The sequence below is a fragment of the Capricornis sumatraensis genome, chromosome 14 (genome assembly GCF_032405125.1).
Source record: "Capricornis sumatraensis isolate serow.1 chromosome 14, serow.2, whole genome shotgun sequence".
NCBI lineage: Eukaryota > Metazoa > Chordata > Mammalia > Artiodactyla > Bovidae > Capricornis > Capricornis sumatraensis.
In genome coordinates, this window is record NC_091082.1 from 29,972,748 (window position 1) to 29,990,137 (window position 17,390).

Consider the following 17,390-nt stretch of genomic DNA (forward strand, 5'->3'; position numbering starts at 1 on the left):
TGACAAGATGAAATATTCAAGAATTTGACCACTAAATAGAACCCTGTTGAAAATGTTTTGACTTTTATCCTTGGACATATCTTGTTAGGTTAGCAGTTTACAAGGTGGCCAGAGATGACATTTCCTCCCTGCCAATGTTGGGTACATTCCCTTTGCCTGAAATGTGGCAAATACCTTGAATTTAAGCTTTGATGTCCCAGTCTTCAGATGACTTTTCGAGGCCCTTCAAGTGACAAAACTACCTGCTTGAAGATGATTCAGAGCCAATAGAAGTATAAAGTTTTAAGATTAAGGTCTGCCTGATTTTAAAACTTGCACTTGGTCATCATAAAACTTTTTTTTCAGTTCTATCTGCTAGTGGGACTTTATAAAGCTTTGTATCCATTTCCATATATATATATGGAATCCAGAAAGATGGTACTTATGAACCTATTTGCAGGGCACCAATGGAGACTCAGATATAGAGAAAAAACTTATGGACATGGGTGTGGAGGGAGAAAGGAAAGGGTGAGATGAATAGAGAGAGTAACATAGAAACATGTATATTATCATATGAAAAACAGATAGCCAATGAGAATTTGTTATATGACTCAGGGAACTCAAATGGGGGCTCTGTAACAACCTACAGGGATGCAGTGGGTTGGGAGGCAGGTTCAAGAGGAGGGAACATATGTGTGCTTATGGCTGACTCATGTTGATGTATGGCAGAAAACAATACAATATTATAAAGCAATTATCCTTCCATTAAAAATAAAAATTTTTAAATAAATTTATATATTAAAGGCAAAAAAAAGAATCTGCTATAAAGGTCAATTGAATGATAATTAAACATTTCACTACAGCTTTTGCTGTTGAGTGACATTAAAATGAACAAATATTGAGTACCTACTATGTACACAGCCAGAATCAAATAGACATCACTGGTTCCATCATTGCACGCAGTCTAGCGGGAGATGCTGACATCATAGCAGGCAATTACATCTCCACGTGATGAGACTAGACTAGGACATTCATATTATCTTGTGACAGCTCTTAAGAGAGCCACTTAATCCACATGCAACCAGGAAGAACATTCCCTATCTACATGTCAAATGCTATAAAAGATATTTTGATCCCAGCTTAATTTTTCCAGAATAATCTGTATCATCTTCAGAACAGCTTTTTTTTAAACATTGCCGTCACACTCTTATTTACAAATTTGATCCTAAGAACAGAGCTTCCCTGGTGGCTCAGTTGGTAAAGAATCCACCTGCAATGCAGGAGACACTGGTTTGATCCCTGGGTCAGCAAGATTCCCTGGAGAATGAAATGGTAACACACTCTAGTATTCTATCCTGGGGAATTCCATGGATCCAGGAGCCTGGTGGGCTACAGTCCATAGGGTCAAAAGAGTAGGAGCAGTTCAGTACACTTCAGATGCTAAGTCATGTCCAATTCTTTGTGACCCCATGGACTGCAGCATGCCAAGATTCCCTGTCCATCACCAACCCCCAGAGCTTATTAAAACTCATGTCCATTGAGTCAGTGATGCCATTCAACCATTTCATCCTCTGTCATCCCCTTCTCCTCCTGCCTTAAAACTTTCCCAGCATGAGGGTCTTTTCAATGAGTCAACTCGTCACATCCAAAGTACTGGAGTTTCAGCTTCAACATCAGTCCTTTCAATGAACACCCAGGACTGATTTCCTTTAGGATGGACTGGTTGGACCTCCTTGCAGTCCAAGGGACTCTCAAGAGACTTCTCCAACACCACGGTTCAAAAGCATCAATTCTTCGGCACTCAGCTTTCTTCACAGTCCAACTCTCACATACATACATGGGCACTGGAAAAACCATAGCCTTGACTAGATGGACCTTTGTTGGCAAAGTAATGTCTCTGCTTTTGAATATGCTATCTAGGTTGGTCATAACTTTTCTTCCAAGGAGTAAGCATCTTTTAATTTCATGGCTGCAGTCACCATCTGCAGTGATTTGGGAGCCCCCCAAAATAAAGTCTGAAACTGTTTCCCCATCTATTTGCCATGATCGGACCAGATGCCATGATCTTCATTTTCTGAATGTTGAGCTTTAAGCCAACTTTTTCACTCTCCTCTTTCACTTTCATCAAGAGGCTTTTTAGTTCCTCTTCACTTTCTGCCATAACGGTGGTGTCATCTGTATATCTGAGGTTATTGATATTTCTCCTGGAAATCTTGATTCCAGCTTGTGCTTCTTCCAGCCCAGCATTTCTCATGATTACTCTGCATAGAAGTTAAATAAACAGGGTGACAATATACAGCCTTGATGTACTCCTTATCTTATTTGGAACCAATCTGTTGTTCCATGTCCAGTTCTAACTGTTGCTTCCTGACCTGCATATAGGTTTCTCAAGAGGCAGGTCAGATGGTCTTGTATTCCCATCTCTTTCAGAATTTTCCACAGTTTATTGTGATCCACACCGTCAAAGACTTTGGCATAGTCAAGAAAGCAGGAATAGATGTTTTTCTGGAACTCTTTTGCTTTTTCCATGATCCAGCGGATGTTGGCAATTTGATCTGTTTCCTCTGCCTTTTCCAAAACCAACTTGAACATCTGGAAGTTCACAGTTCAAGTATTGCCTAAGCCTGGCTTGGAAAATTTTGAGCATTACTTTACTAGCATGTGAGATGAGTGCAATTGTGCGGCAGTTTGAGTCTTCTTTGGCATTGCCTTTCTTAGGAATTAGAATGAAAACTGACCTTTTCCAGTCCTGTGGCCATTGCTGTGTTTTCCAAATTAGCTGGCATATTGAGTGCAGCACTTTCACAGCATCATCTTTTAGGATTTTAAATAGCTTAACGGGAATTCATCATCTCCATTAGCTTTGTTCGTACTGATGATTTCTAAGGCCCACTTGACTTCACATTCCAGGATGTCTGGCTCTAGGTGAATGATCACACCATCGTGATTATCTGGGTCATGAAGATATTTTTGTATAGTTCTCCTGTGAATTCTTGCCACCTCTTCTTAATATCTTCTGCTTCTGTTAGGTCCATACCATTTCTGTCCTCTATCGAGCCCATCTTTGCATGAAACATTCCCTTGGTATCTCTAATTTTCTTGAAGAGATCTCTAGTCTTTCCCATTCTGTTGTTTTCCTCTATTTCTTTGAATTGATCGCTTTCTTATCTCTCTTTGCTATTCTTTGGAACTCTGCATTCAGATGCTTATATCTTTTCCTTTCTCCTTTACTTTTCGCTTCTCTTCTTTTCACAGCTATTTGTAAGGCCTCCTCAGACAGCCATTTTGGTTTTTGCATTTCTTTTCCTTGGGAATGGTCTTGATCTCTGTCTCCTGTACAATGTCATGAACCTCAGTTCATAGTTCATCAGGCACTCTATCAGATTTAGCCCCTTAAATCTGTTTCTCTCTTCCACTGTATAATCATTAGGGATTTGATTTAGGTCATACCTGAATAGTCTAGTGGTTTTCCCTACTTTCTTCAACTTAAGTCTGAATTTGGCAGTAAGGAGTTCATGATCTGAGCCACAATCAGCTCCCAGTCTTGTTTTTGTTGACTGTCTAGAGCTTCTGCATATTTGGCTGCAAAGAATGTAATCAATCTGATTTCAGTGTTGACAATCTGGTGACGTCCATGTGTAGAGTCTTCTCTGGTGTTGTTGGAAGAGGGTGTTTGCTATAACTAGTGCGTTCTCTTGGCAAAAATCTATTAGCATTTGCCCTGCTTCATTTTGTACTCCAAGGCCAAATTTGCCTGTTACTCCAAGTGTTTCTTGACTTCTGACTTTTGCATTCCAGTCCCCTATAATGAAAAAGACATCTTTTTTGGGTGTTAGTTCTAAAAGGTCTTGTAGGTCTTCATAGAACCGTTCAGCTTCTTCAGTGTTACTGGTTGGGGCATAGGCTTGGATCACTGTGATATTGAATGGTTTGTATTGGAAATGAACAGAGATCATTCTTTTGTTTTTGAGACTGCATCCAAGTACTGCATTTCGGACTCTTTTGTTGACCATGATGGCTACTCCATTTCTTCTGAGGGATTCCTGCCCACAGTAGTAGATATAATGGTCATGAGTTAAATTGACCCATTCCATTCCATTTTTGTTCACTGATTCCTAGAATGTCAACATTCACTCTTGCCATCTCCTGTTTGACCACTTCCAATTTGCCTTGATTCATTATCTGACATTCCAGGTTCCTATGCAATATTGTTATTTACAGCATCGTACCTTGCTTCTATTACCAGTCACATCCACAGCTGGGTATTGTTTTTGCTTTGGCTCCATCCCTTGATTCTTTCTGGAGTTATTTCTCCACTGATCTCCAGTGGCATATTGGGCACCTACCGACCTGGGGAGTTCCTCTTTCAGTGTCCTATCATTTTGCCTTTTCATACTGTTCATGGGGTTCTCAAGGCAAGAATACTGAAGCTGTTTGCCATCCCTTCTCCAGTGGACCAAATTCTGTCAGACGTCTCCACCATGACCCGTCTCTTGGGTGGCTCCACATGGCATGGCTTAGTTTCATTGAGTTAGACAAGGCTGTGGTCTGTGTGATCAGATTGGCTAGTTCTCTGTGGTTTCAGTGTGTCTGCCTTCTGATGCTCCTTCACAATACCTACTGTGTTACTTGGGTTTCTCTTACCTTGGACGTGGGGTATCTCTTCACGGCTGCTCCAGCAAAGCGCAGCCGCTGCTCCTTACCTTGGACAAGGGCTATCTCCTCATGGCTGCCCCTCCTGACCTTGGACATGGGGTTGCTCCTCTCAGCTTAGAATACTCAGAATACTCTTAGAATACCCTTAGAATACTCAGTCTTAATTGATACTCAGTCTACCCTTTCTAAATTAAACTAGTGCTCACATAACAAAGCCAGCTCTGAACTCTACATTATGAGAGCTCCCTGCTGCTAAAAAAAAAAAAAATGTTAAATCTAGCTTTGTCACTCAATAAGCAATCTTCAGTGTATGAGAAACAAGACTGATAGGCTTTATATCTTCAGAGTATTTATTATAGAAAATGTGTGGTGAATCAAAGTTTTTGAATTGGTGGGGTCTGAATTTATGAGATGAACTAAACTTGCTATAGAAAAACAATTAAATTTTTCAAAGCACAGATAAGTTACAGGAGAAAAGCTGAATTCACAGTCACATCAAGATAATACAAGTTCTAATGTAGCCTGTCTGGAGAAGTTCCAGGGAAGAAATCTCATGGAGATACTAGTCACTGGAGACAGTATCAGTTCAGTTCAGTCACTCAGTCATGTCCGACTCTTTGTGACCCCATGAATTGCAGCACGCCAGGCCTCCCTGAGCATCACCAACTCCCGGAGTTCACCCACACTCATGTGCATGGAGTCAGTGATGCCATCCAGCCATCTCATCCTCTGTCATCCCCTTCTCCTCCTGTTCCCAATCCCTCCCAGCATCAGGGTCTTTTCCAATGAGTCAACTCTTCACATGAGGTGGCCAAAGTATTGGAGTTTCAGCCTCAGTATCAGTCCTTCCAACGAACACCCAAGACTGGTCTCCTTTAGCATGGTATGCTGCTGCTAAGACACTTCAGTCGTGTCCGACTCTGTGTAACCCCATAGACGGCAGCCCACCAGCCTCCCCCGTCCCTGGGATTCTCCAGGCAAGAACACTGGAGTGGGTTGCCATTTCCTTCTCCAATGCATGAAAGTGAAAAGTGAAATTGAAGTCGCTCAGTCGTGTCTGACTCTTCACGGCCCCATGGATCGCAGCCTACAAGGCTCCTCTGTCCATGGGATTTTCCAGGCCAGAGTACTGGAATGGGGTGTTAGGATGGTATAATTAGATTTAAAAAATGTATCTCCCATACTCACATGACCCACTAGTACTGAGCACTCACCTTCTCCCAGAAACCAGGGCAATTATAATTTTATGAATGTATTGGCTTAGATGTATTAGGCTGAGAGTTTCTTGACAGTTGGGATCAAGTCTTTGAATCCTAAAACCTAACATACTAGTAACATAACTGTGGTACCTAAGGCAGGTTCAAACAACACTGTCAAATAATTAATTCATTGGTTGAAGAATTAAATATAAGTGCTGAACACTATGCAAGTTAGATAGCTCCCTGATGACAGCTATCTCTGTGGTCAGTTTGTTTTGTTCATGCTTGATTCCAGAGCACTTAAGACTCTCAGTATGTTTTTTTGTTGAATGGCTGAATCTCTCACATCTTTGTAATGTAGATATGTCTCTACTGACAAAATTTTGTCAAAAGAGTAAGTATCCTGTAGATATCTAAAAGATACTTAGAGTCGTAGGAAGTACCCATAGAGGTTCCTTAATTCAACTTCTCATGTCTCGGTTAAAGAAAAAGGGACACTTCCCTTACCTGGATATTTTCTTTGCTTGTCCACTCTGGTGGTAAGACGTGAACTTCAGTAACAAGAAACGGGAAGTATATTTTGTATGAGCAGAAGATTAAGGAATAGAGTTTTCCAGCCTCCAACTGAGAAACACAATTTACTTATTTAGGATGGAATTTTATTTGCACATCAAGATCTATCCAGCCAGGATTAGAGCCATGTGAGAAAGAAAAAAAAAACCCAAAACCCAACCATCACAACACTGGCAAAAAAACACATTTTCACAGGTTAGCAATAAAGCAAAACATTTTTCATTTTTGCCTCAAATTTTTGGTACAGCCAAGGGACAATTTTCTCAAACAGAATGGAAGAGCACAGAGGGGAATGGCAATATGTAAGTGGACTGTTCATAAACACTGGAAAAGGATGAACATTCTACATGCTGGTTAGAGACGTGATTTTTTTTGAGAAGTCTTTAGCAGGGTATCTTGCTTGCTTTCTGTGCCTGTCTCTTTCCTTCCTTTTTATGGAAAGACATATTTTCCTATCCATTAAGATTTATAGTTTTCTGCCAACTACTTCACTGGAATAAGTTTTCCCTTTAACAATGCACATACTAGACTGTAATGTACCCATAAAAATTTCTTCTCAGATAGTGCTTACAAAATGCATTTCTTTAGGACTCAAGACAAATAGAAATACAGTATGTGCCATTTAGAACCAAGTGTGGCTCTCACTTATTAGGAGAATGTGTTGGAACTACCGTTGTTTTATCAGAAGACAAAATTCAAGAAATGAAACATCTCCAGGTTGGGACAAACACATAAACTAAAAGGTTTTGAGAAAAATTAGGACTGTCACCAAATCCTCTGGCTCATCTGATCTTCTGTATGGCTTATCCATTAGCTGGACTCCAAGAAATGCATCTTCATTTTCCCATCACCACCAGACCCATGAACTTGGTGGCATTGACCATAGCACTCTAAAAAAAAGAAGGCTTAAAAAAGAGATTTAAAAACAGAGAAAATTTCTTAATCATGCTTTCATAACTTTTGGTGAACAGTTGGTTTAAATTTCCAAATAACTCTTTTCAAAAGGATAGTATCAAAACACATGCAAAAAATAAAAGACTAAATAAAGCACAATAAATTATTTCACTGCTAAGGTATTAGATTTCAAAGAGAGAAGAGAGTACACATAAGGATATTAGAGTGGACGCTATTGGATCTTTGGGAATTGCTGTCAGATATTGATGAAAACAGAAAGACTGTAGGAGATCAGATAAAAGAGAGAAATGATTACATTTGGAAGAACAATGTGGACTACGTGGCCAACAGAGATTTCAAATGTAAGCTAATAGCAGCCCACGAAAGAACAAAGTTGGAGCGAGTCCCACATCTTTAACCACATTTACAATCATTCAGCATCTGTAAAAATTTTTACATAGCATTTTTGCTCATTTCAAAATTTGCAAAATACATATTTAATAGGTTTAGCATGTCAGTCAGTCATTTCATCCACTGGCAGTGAAAAGGATTTGTGTTTTTTAAAAAATGAGCTGGGTTTTGATGCCTCTGCCCTTTCAGCTCTGCCCCAGCCAGCTGTAATCACAGCTGATTCACAGCCCAGAGATGCTGTAAACAATGTGTTCTGTACATTTCAGCATTCACGCTGCTGAGAAAAGCCATCATCTTGTACTTTCATCTTCTTTCTCCCAAATTTCAGGTTGTTGTTCCCAGCAACCTGGAACAGAGAGACTGTTTTCAAACTGCTTATTGTCCTCCTTACCTTACCAAATATCACCGAAGAGAAACAAAATAAAAGATACACATTTTCACAAAACATATTTTCCTATCTGATAGGAATATTAACTGCTACATTTGAAATGATCAAAGATGACTCAAACTGAAACATAATTTGAAAAAATAATAATTGAAAAGCCAGCTGGGACAGTAACTGGGAAATTGAGCTAGGTCTGCCAGTTCTGCAAGAGCAGGGTTGTCAAATACACCTGGACTGAAAGGTCCTTTTGTGATGATTTCATTATATTAAGACAACCTGAAGTAGTCACAGCATGAATGGCTGTCTGTTTCATTTCAATTATATAGATGCTATTTTCCTACAAGACTCAAGCTTTTCAAAGTGTCCCTGAAACTTTTCAAAGGATAGAAATGCATTCCATCCTTTCTTCCTATCTCTGGTCGTCTGTATTTACACTAAGTCAACAACTGAAAAGAAAAAAAAAAACAAAAACCAGTTGATATCAAAGGCATGCTAGAAGGGCATCCTGAATTAATTAGTAGCATAGATCCTACTCTTCCTATAGCTTAGGATCTATTACAACAGATATTTGCTTCCAGATGGGGCATCAGTACTTCAATTATGGGGCATGAGAACCTCAATTAATAAGTGACTGGATTAGAGACCTTTCTTATCTTTGTGGGCAACAGAAAAGAAATACAAACAGAAATTTGTAGGTGCATGGGGATGATCCAGAGAGATGATATGGGGTGGGAGGTGGGAGGGGGATTCAGGATTGGGAGCCTGTATACACCCGTGGTGGATTCATGTCAATGTATGGCAAAACCAATACAGTATTGGAAAGTAAAATAAAGTTAAAAAAAAAACAAAAAGAAAATCTCTCAACACTACCCAAATTTTATTATCACTTATAAACCCTAAACTAATTTGATTTCAAAACTTCCTTTGGTGTTGCATAAACAGAGATTTGGAAAGCTGCTCCACTCAGTTCATTTCATTTGCCATCTGTAACAACTTCATACTGACTCCACATTTATGTGATTCTATACCCAGAGGTTCATAACAGAATACTATGACTTGCAGTTGAATTACAAAAAGAATCATGCAGATACAGTATAACACAGAGCATTTCTTTCATGGAGATCATTTAGGAAGGGGGCTTATTTTCATAATCTGCTTTCCAATTTCACTGGAAGAAGAAGACATAGCTCAGGGTAGTTCAAAATTATTAGAGAATTTACATCTGTTGGTACTTTTCAGTAATATCTTTAAGATAGATTTTTGAATTTGTTTCAATCTTGATTAGAGTCGACACAATGAACAAAAAAAAAATATTTCTACACAATGGCAAATCCTAACTGAAAATAATATTGTTTTAGTTTGGAGGGGGAATATTTTTCAAGGAAAGGCTTTCACTTTGTATTTTGAAAGAAAAGAAAAAGTACTAATGAGAATTAGTGTCTTCCTTGTAAGAAGTTACATTTTCATCTGAGATGATTTAGGTGGCATGGTGGTAAAGATATGAGCAAAATAACCATTTAGTGAAAATGTCTTGCAATTCAATAATCAATCAATGTCGCAGCTTTTTGGGTGTTTTTCTTCCCAGGGTCTCTCATCACATTCTAGTTTCTAGACTACAATCTAGTATTGTGGTAGAAAAGTGCTCCAGAGTGAGACATCTTGGGCCTGAGATCTCAACCAACTCCTTATAACTGTGAATTGAGCATGTTACTCAACTTTCCTTATCTATAATATAGTGGCCTTATTTCTTGCATTGTAAAATTGTGAAATTCAGACAATGTGTAAAAAATGGTTCATTCACTGCTAAGTATGTAGTAATTGCACTATATTTAATATTAAATTGGCAAAATTTTTAAACTAAAGAGTGATTTTCTGCTGCTTAGCAATCTGGCTAAGGAAAACTATAAGCCTTGTAAAATGTCGAGGACCCCCACCCCCAGGACAAGACCCTCAGCCTTTCAGAATGTGGTTACTGCTCATGACCCCAACCTACATCGAGTCAATATGTTATTACTATTTTATCAGGTAAGTTCAAACTTCTCTCCTCTTAAATCCACACCTCCCCCTCATTGGTCTAAGCTCTCCATGCCTTAATGGGCAGGACAATTTTATCTCAATATTTTATTTCATTTTCAATCTACTCTAATGACCACTCCTCAAGTCCAAGTGTATTTTCCTGGAACTATTATTGTTGTAAATCAAATTCCCAAGAAAAACAGTATCAGTAGATTTCTTTTCACTTAATGTATTATCAGACAATACGAAACATAGATCTAACAAAACACATCTCCTCAATCTGTGAAGAAATGCCCTTAAGTTGAACCACAAATTTGGTTTCATATCACTAACTCTTCTAAGAAAAAGAAACAAAATAAGAACAGACTGTCCTTGCTGATTATATTTAAAGAATGTCCCTCATGTGATAGAGAGGTGTTCAACTCTTAAGAGGTTTTTCAGATGGGTATTGTTTAGTTGGTTTCTTATTATTAAATTGTCTGTTTTTATTCACTTTAAGGGGGTGACAGATGAAAATATTCAGCTGTCAAAGCTCATGTATGAGTTATCTATTGCTGTATAAAAAACTACCTCAAAACTTAATGACTTACAGGAATGACCATTTTATTTGCTTATTACTCTGTGTGTTAGCCATTTGGGCTGGGCTCAACTGGGAGGCTCTTCTGCTTCTGTTACCTAGGGTCACTTACAAAACTGCAGTCAACCAGTAATGAAACTGGAGTGTCATGGACTAACTTCAGTTCATTTCAGTTCAGTTCAGTCGCTCAGTCATGTCCGACTCTTTGCGACCCCATGAATTGCAGAATGCCAGGGCTCCCTGTCCATCACCAACTCCCGGAGTTCACTCAGACTCATGTCCATCCAGTCTGTGATACCATCCAGCCATGTCATCCTCTATCATCCCCTTTTCCTCCTGCCCCCAATCCCTCCCAGCATCAAAGTCTTTTCCAATGAGACAACTCTTCGCATGAGGTGGCCAAAGTACTGGAGTTTCAGCTTTAGCATCATTCCTTCCAAAGAACTCCCAGGGTTGATTTCCTTCAGAATGGACTGGTTGGATCTCCTTGCAGTCCAAGGGACTCTCAAGAGTCTTCTCCAACAACACAGTTCAAAAGCATCAATTCTTCAGCCCTCAGCCTTCTTCACAGTCCAACTTTCACATCCATACATGACCACAGGAAAAACCATAGCCTTGACTAGACGGACCTTAGTCGGCAAAGTAATGTCTCTGCTTTTGAATATACTATGTAGGTTGGTCATAACTTTTCTTCCAAGGAGCAAGCGTCTTTTAATTTCATGGCTGTAGTCACCATCTGCAGTGATTTGGGAGCCCAAAAAAATAAATTCTGACACTGTTTCCCCATCTATTTGCCATGAAGTGATGGGACAAGATACCATGATCTTCGTTTTCTGAATGTTGAGCTTTAAGCCAACTTTTTCACTCTCCTCTTTGACTTTCATCAAGAGGCTTTTTTGTTCCTCTTCACTTTCTGCCATAAGGGTGGTGTCATCTGCATATCTGAGGTGATTGATATTTCTCCCGGCAATCTTGATTCCAGCTTGTGTTTCTTCCAGTCCAGTGTTTCTCATGATGTACTCTGCATATAAGTTAAATAAGCAGGGTGACAATGTACAGCCTTGACGTACTCCTTTTCCTATTTGGAACCAGTCTGTTGTTCCATGTCCAGTTCTAACTGTTGCTTCCTGACCTGCATACAGATTTCTCAAGAGGCAGGTTAAGTGGTCTGGTATTTCCATCTCTTTCAGAATTTTCCACAGTTTATTGTGATCCACACAGTCAAAGGCTTTGGCATAGTCAATAAAGCTAACTTGGCCTCACAGAAATCTCTGGAAATTATGAGTAACAGTTGACTGGGACACATGTCTCCAGCAGGAGAGCCTGAGCTGGTGGCTAGGTTCCAGAGTACAAGTACAGAAGCTACAAGACCTCCTGAGAATTAGATTCACATGCCATCATTTCTACTTCATTCTGTTCGTCAAGACATCATATGGCTAAGCCCAGAGACATGTATACACAGAGAGGAATTATAGCATCCACACTGCAAATATTCTGCCATGCCACATAAACCTTTGTAAGATTCAATTAATCCATGCTTAATTTCTACTCATCTTCCTGATTCACTTAGATGACTTTTTTCCTTACTGTACACTGTGTGCCAGGTGCTAGTGATACAGAAGTAGCTATACACATGTGTGTGTGTGAGTATCCGTGTGTGTGTGTGTGTACAGCTCTTGCTCTAAATGGTTTCATCTCTGCCAGAGAGTAAAGTTTAGTACATTTCCTGGATGTGAAGTGGCTCAGTGACCATGTGACCCAGTTAGTTGTGTTCAGCTGAACTGCTGAACCCAACCAGGCATTGCAGAGATGTATGCCATTCATCACAAAATGGACTGGGCAAGAAAGTTTACATGTGCTGTTTACAAACTCAGCCTCATTACTTCATGACAGTAAATGAATAGAAGCAAGCAAATCAAATACTCTTTTTTTTTTTTGCTAAGGCTAAATTAATTACATTGTCATCACACTTGCATGACAAAACAGATTTTGATCCCCACTGAAGCAGATTAGGGTGGTAGTTAAGAACTTGGTTATGCGAAAGAAAACAGAAAATATATATATTTATATAAATATATATTTAAATATTTATATAAATATATATTTTGTATATAAATAAATATATATAAATATATACACATATTCCTTTTTAATATGTAAGTGAAGTCTCCATATTCTCACCAAAAAATAGAAGTTATACTATAATCTATCTCATAAAATTATATTGTGGAACAGAGAAGAGAAAGCACAAAGTGTATAAACCTCTTCATAACATATATAACAGTATTATGATTTTATAACTGGTGAAGAAAAAAGGACCCTCATTTAGAACTGTTTGCCGAAAGATTCAGAATCTGAACTTACTTAAGTGTCAGCGGTTTCTCTCCTTTACCCCCTACCTTTCAAGGATCTTGGAAAACCAAACTAAAATTAATAGAAGGTTTAAATGTAGTATACTGGTTTGAATTGGGATCAACTGTCTTTTCCAGAAACATTTTTTTTTAATTGGATGGAACATTAAAAAAACAATGTGTGTGTGTATATTTACTACTGATGGTAGCAAATGACTTCTGATTTTAGTTTTTTTCTGACAGAAAAAAAACTTTGCTTTCTTGTAATAGATTTTATTTTCTAATCCCTTACTCCACAAGATGTATTGAGTATGGAATAACAGAATAAAAGAATAGTCACTTGACATACTCTTCATTCATTCCAGGGCCAAGAACTGCCAATTCAGAAACAAGGACTAAAATTCATGACATTAAGAAGGAAGGTCATATTTCTGTGTTTTCAGTAAAGATATGCCAGGAACCTGATATTTAGGGCCAAATCCCAATTTTAAAATTTAGCTTTTGTCTACCCCATAGTTGTGATGCTGTACCAATTAAGGAATAAAATATCCCTCTGCACTCTGGACACCACCAACCCGATCCTAGAAGATTCTTGCAGCTGACAATGCCTGACTCTAAAGTTGCGATTGTTGGACTTCAGTTGGTTATGTCATCACTTGAGCATTATTTAAATATGTTTCTCCTTTTAATTCAATTTCCTGTTTTGTTTTCTCAAAACCATAAATTGTCTCTTAAGAAAGTTTACAAAATGTATATTGTTTTCCCCTGAGACCTGTGCTGTTCCTCAACTGGGTACTGCCTGCCTGCCAATTGACTTTTTATTTTTTTTTAAGTTTTCCCTTTATTGGTTTTGCATAATGGTTGCAACAATTTTCAAGTAATGAAAAAAGAATGAAGAATGTATGTCCTTTCCAGCAGAGAGCCACAATGTTAACATTAAAACAAAGCAAAACAAAACAAAACTCCACCCTCCAAGTGGTCTTGGACACCCAGCCACCCTCTTCCCAGTTCCCTTATTTGGATTTTAAGATGTTTCTTATCATTTTTCCTCTTGTTCAAAATAAACTACTTATGCCCCAAGAAAATCTGCCATGTAGGACATTCGTGGTAATGTTTTTTGTGGTTTGGGTTGGACCCCTAGATCCGCTACCAACTAGTATAGAATCCTTGCGGGATGTGACCTAACTTCTCTGAACCTATACTGTGTCACTTGTAAACAAAGAATAATGGAGCTTACGTCACTGGATTGTTTTGAAGATTAAAGATGTGAATGTGAGCGTGCCCAGCACAGTGTACATTGAAGCTGAATGTGAATCAATTGTCTGTTTTACGGGTGAAATGACCATTTTCTGCCCTCAAGGCACATTGGGTAGATGGAGAAGGAGAAGGACACGAGGAGAGAGACAGTGATGAAAAGCAAGCACACTGGAGAGACACACTGACCTGATGGGGAGGGACCAGATCCTGTCCTGCTGGATGCCAGAAACAGATAACGGATCTGCATAAAATGGGGTTTTAATCCAGTTTTGCATCCACAATAGCACATAATATGCACTAATGGTTGCTGAATTTTTTGTTAAGCCCAAAACAAGTATTACCATACACAGGAACCTATAATGGAAGTCCATAAGCCATAGCTTGTGGACCAAATCTGGCTCACTGTCTATTATTGTAAATAAAGTTTTATTGGGATACACACATCTTTATCCAAGTATTGTTCATGTGGCTTTTGTGCTACAATGGAGAGTTAAGCCTTTGCTGCAGAGACCTTTTATGGCCCACAGAGCCAAAAATAGTTACCATCTGGCCCTGGTCCTGTATAGAAATTTTACCAAACTCTGGCCTACAGAATTAAGTTACCTATTCACTTCTGCCTGAATAGTGAGAGAGCTCTTGGAGAACCTCTAATTCACATACCATGTGGTTCTTTGAAGATTATATGTTGATGGAGGGGCTTTATTTTCCCAAGGGAATTATTTGCTCAATGCTTTTTTAAAGGAGAACCTAATTTTATTAAAAACAAACAAAAAACAAAGAGCACCTATGATGTGCTGAGACACGTCACTAGCAATAGTAGGCATCGTGATGGAGGAAGGGTACCATAATGCAGAGGATGAACTAACGGCCCTGGGGTGGACCCCTCCGTACTGACTGTCAGTATAAAGCCAAAGCTAAGGGAAACACCAAGAGAAAAATGATCACCACGGATTTTACTTTCATTCCCAGTCTTCCTCTGGACCTGCATGTCTACCTGGTACACGCATGTGTGCTAGGTCGCTTCAGTTGTGTCCGACTCTCTGTGACCCTGTGGATTGTGGCCTTCCAGGCTCCTCTGTCCATGGGATTCTCCAGGCAAGAATACTGGAGTGGGTTGCCATGCCCTCCTCCAGGGATCTTCCTAACCCAAGGACTGCACCCATGTTTCTTACGCCTCCTGCATTGGCAGGTGGGTTCTTTAACACTAGCACCAACTGGGGAGCCCGTCTACCTTGGACTCACGTGAAATATCACCATGTGGAGACACTGGACAACCATGTGACAAAAGACACAGGTTCATGGAAACCTGACTTGTAGATCAGAGGCCCAGTTATAGTAGTCATGCCACACCAGGGCTGACATTTCTACCTTGGCAGAAATTGCGTACACGTGGCCCCTCATTCTCCAAGGTCAAGTTCTGGGTGCTAGAACACGATGTGCAACTGTGTTTGGCTGGCCTAAGGAGGAGCTAAAACAATTGATAATTGACTTGAGGTCATATCCTCTCTAAATGGCAACTGCTTATACTGTACTTACTGTACAAGAATGGCCAAGTTGGCATCGCTTTTTGACTCTCTCTGCAAAATCCATTTGGATCCATTTATTTTACTACTATCCACCTTGGGGGGGGGGGGTGGGGAGCAAAGGAAAATTCAGCCCTAGGAATGTAGAAACCACTGTACTTAAAATGATATCCTTTGCTTATTCATTTTAAGTAGAAGGCCACACAGACACAGAAAAGCAGTAAGCTCATGAATTGAGATTTAAGGTCCATCCTGGCTAAGGGCTTCTCCCTCATGCTCACTCCTAGAGGCAGTACTCCTCAGTCTTGAATAATTTCCAAACCTTCCAGGCCCAGGAGAGTTTTGCATGTTGAAAGACTGCAGGATGGGACCCCATAACATTCCCCAGAAAGTTCAGGCTGAAACTGCATTCAGGCCAAGTCTGTATGGTGCACTGCTCCGTAATTGTTGGGTTTCTTCCAGAAGGCTCTCAACACATGGGACTCCAATGAAGTTCAGCATGTGGAAAGGGCTGAAGCCTGAAGCCTGTGTGTTTGTAATGGAAACAGAGCAGTGACCCTGTGATCCAGGTCTGTATCTGTGCTGCCATAAACTGTTTCTCTAAACAGAGCAGCAGAAATGCCCATGATGGGTGGGGGCAGGGAGTCTATAAAAGGCTCCCTCAGGTAGGGAGGTGGCAGAGACTCCTAATATGAAAACAATGAGTTTAAGATTGTCTTTACAGTTTGGAAAAGTACCTTCACACGTAAGATTCTCAGAACAAGCCTCTGATGTGGGTAAGGCAAGCATTGTTTTCCTCCTTTTATACATGAAGCATCTGAAACAGAAAAGTCAAAGGTCTTTCTCAAGGTTCATGGAGAGCCAGTCAGAATCAGAGCTAATGTCCTTTGATACCTAGTTCAGTATTCTTTCTAATGAATTATTCTCTGATTTTTGTTTCCATGTGACTGTCTAAAGCTATCATAGGTATTCAAACACAATACCTGTCCATGAAATAAATCTTATGCAAACACTTTCAAAGACTTGACCAACCTGAGGCAAGAGTGAAGGACAAGAAATATTTGCCAGTCATAATGATTATATTAATAAATGCCTTGAGGACATAGAGATTCTTTTATGAAATATAATCTAATATAACTAGAAGTTTGGAATGGCCCCTTCAATCTTGAATGGGCATGATTTAATCGTCATTGATGAGTAGGAAACAGAACTGAGTCAGGCACCACTAGCCAGTAATTCTGTAATAGATATCAGCCAAGGGTCAAAGAACTGAGTTACCTTAAAGCAGGGGTCCCCAACCTCCAAAATCTAATGCCTGATGATCTGATGTGGAACTGATGTAATTAATGTGCACAATAAATGCAATAATGCACTTGAATGATTCCAAATCCCTCCCTCCACCTAGTCCATGGAAAAACTGTCTTCTACAAAAATCAGTCCCTGGTACCAGAAAGATTGGGGATTGCTGGCTTAGAAGATGCATAGATGTCCAGGAAGGCAGCAGTGAGAAGAATAAGGATAAGACCAAAAGTGAGGCCCATGGGAAAGCCCACTCCATCAGAGGAACAG